The following is a 3,382-nucleotide window of genomic DNA, read 5'->3' as shown; positions in this document are numbered from 1 at the left end:
TTTTATCATTCTACTTATCATATTTTTATCAATTCTATTTATTATTAATATTAATTATAATATCATATTCCTTATTATTAGATATTCTTATAATCAATACTTAATATTTCCTTTTATAATTTGATTTTTATATTTAAAAATACAATAATAATAATAATAATAATAATAATAATAATAATAATAATAAAGACGAACGGTAATGATAATATCAATTACATTCAATAATTGTAATTTATTTTTTGTCCATTAAGACATTTATCATGATTTAATAAAGATATGAAACAGGAAAATGACGCTAATATATACCTTCCGTTAATTCAATTATGTTCATTCAAAAATCACAAGAATAATACCATTGCAAGCACAATAGTGTATAAACCAAGAAATTTGACAAGAAGTTGCCTTTATCATTGCAAATAGTATGACATTTGAATTCGACCTTAATATGGTACCTGAAGATGTGGAAGAATTTGAACAACAGATGGACTCACCCGATGAGGTTGTTATCAGTCAACCAATTTTCGAGAATATAAAATACTGATTTAATTTTTTTGTGTGTTTTTATGTGCATAATTATAGTATAATAAGTGTACTAACTAAGTTCATAGGCATAACATTCATAAATTCATATACATAACATCCATAATTACATATACAACTAACATCTAAAAATTAAATTCATGTTTATTAGATATTACATCTATGTACATATTATTTTTTAGTTATTGCATAAGTAACTATCAACTTAAAAATTTTTTAAATTTTATCATAATTGAATTTGAAAAACTATCAAATTCTTAAATTAATTTATTCAATTGATAAATTTACTCGTAACATCCACAAATTCATATACATAACATCCATAATTTTGTACTCATAATATTCATAATTTCATACATATGATATCTATAATTAATAAATTTTTATAATTAATATTACCAAATTTTAAACTATGTGTCTTATTGTATTTTTCAAATTATCTCATATGTACACTAATAGATCATGATTTTAATTATTTATTATATTTTAATGGGTAATAATGTGATTGAGGGATGTTAAGAATTTGATTTGGGAGAAACTGAAATTAATTTTGAAAAGAATATTAATGACTCAAAACACTCAGAAAAAAGGTGGGTAATAAAAAAAATGAATGATAAACAAGTGTATGTCACTTGCTTATCAAGAGAATGAAAATTTTTACGTAACATTTCTATATTGTAATTACTCCTTGGCTACCTAACATCACTTTTTCTATAATCTCTTCTCAGAGTTAATTTTTACAGAATCTTTTTTATATCAAATTACTTATTTATCCTATATTTTTAATGTTGAATAAATTACCATTTGTACTCATAAAAGATACAGACGCTGACAAATGTACTTATATAAAAATAAAACGACAATTGTAACCACAGAAGATAACTTCTGTGTGCCAAGAGTACCCAGACGTTTCTTTACGTAATTGATCCGTTAGGGTACTCTTGGCACACAAAAATCATCTTTCGTAATTACAATTGTCGTTTTATTTTTATATGAGTACATTTGTCAGCATCGGTATCTTTTATGAATACAAATGGTAATTTATTTTTTTAATGTTATTCGTGGATTTATTTAAAAAAAAAAAACTTAATCATTGTGCTCTTCGCAATGCATATTCTCTAAATATAATTCTATTCGAGTATTTAAAGTATCATACAAAGTGCAACTTTTCTAACACCAATTAAATTTTCTATACCTAATAATACTCCAATCTAAAATAAACCACTTTTCTATAATGTAGCATGCAAGGTAATCGAGATTAGTGTTGAAACTGTGTCTCCGGTAGCAAAGAGCATGAGTGTGAGGCGAAAATTGCAAGAGAATTTTGGAATTTCTAGAAGAGGAGAGTTATCAATTAATTATTATTAGTAATTTTAATAGTGTGAAATTATATTTAATGATGTAGAATTACTCACTTTTTTTTGTTAGTTAAGTTTTAGTCAAATTTTAATAAAATTACTTGTTTCCTAAATTTTCTCTATCTAAAAATGAGTTCTAATCCTAGAATGATTGATGAATGTTACTTTTCTTTGTGATACGACATATCTCTTTTATACACAACTTTACAATAAGCTTAAGCTAACTAGTTTTTCACTCAAACTTCTAACTAATTTTTTATCCTAGTAGTTTAACTAATTCGTTTATGACCATTTACGGTTAGTTTAACTAACTTTCGTCCTAGTAGCAGTCATAGGCCTCCTTGAAATAACAATAACTAATGAAATAATAAGGATTATATTGTTTTTTTTTTCTCTTTCAAGATACTAGGCTTGAACCAACGAAATAACAATAACCAATCATATGCCTTCTTTAATATGGACACGTTTCCCAATTCAAATCTGAGAACCCAATTGTTTTGACCCAACCCAAAAACGAATCAGGGTTCGGGTACATTTAAACCGGCCCGACGGGTTCTCCAACCGCCAGCTCACCCCGTCTCTCTCTATCTCACCAAAGCATCTGGATAGCTGGAAAGGAAATTTTCAGGAAAGGGAGTCTGCCTGTATGGGTCCTACCCTAGTACAGACTATATAAGGGGAGGGCCCTACCCCTTCCCCCAGGTACGTCACCTACTCTACCCTAATAGCCGCCTCATGTACGAATGCTAACTTGAGCGTTGGGGTCCTTGTAGGTGGCACTCCCCCCTCTCCACACCTTGTCAGCTCAGAAGAGCCTCAACCGCCTTCCCTTCGGAGCTCACCCAGGCCAAGCATCTAGCAACCCACCGATCCTCGACATCCATTGGACCAGACCCGTTCCGGATCCGAGAAACCGAACATTGGCGCCGTCTGTGGGGACACTGGCATGAATGGATTTTCTGCTGGGCCCACGGGACGAACTCAAGGAGGAGAAAGCTCATGAGGAGGAGGGAACACACTTGATGAGTAGGTTAGCCTTCGTAGCCTCCTCCCGTGGGCACACGAGAACACGTTCTCGCAGAGATGACCCGCAGATACGTCACCTACTTTACCCTAATAGCGGCCTCATGTACGAACGCTAACTTGAGCGTTGGATTCCTTGCAGGTGGCACTCCCCCCTCATCAGCCCAGAAGAGTCTCATCCACCTTCCCTCCAGAGCTGCTCCAGGCCAGGCATCCAGCAATCCACCAATTCTCGAACTCCATTTTACTAGACCCGTTTCTGATCCGAGTAACCGAACACATATTTTTTGTAATTTTTTGACAAAAATAATGATAAATTTATTTATTAGATTCTTATATATATATGTATTTATGTATTTATAATATAAAAAATATATATAGTCACTCAATAATAATAATAATAATAATAATAATAATAATAATAATAATAATAATAATAATAATAATAATAATAATAATAA

The sequence above is a fragment of the Arachis ipaensis genome, chromosome B02 (genome assembly GCF_000816755.2).
Source record: "Arachis ipaensis cultivar K30076 chromosome B02, Araip1.1, whole genome shotgun sequence".
NCBI lineage: Eukaryota > Viridiplantae > Streptophyta > Magnoliopsida > Fabales > Fabaceae > Arachis > Arachis ipaensis.
Note: the sequence above shows the minus strand (reverse complement) of the source record.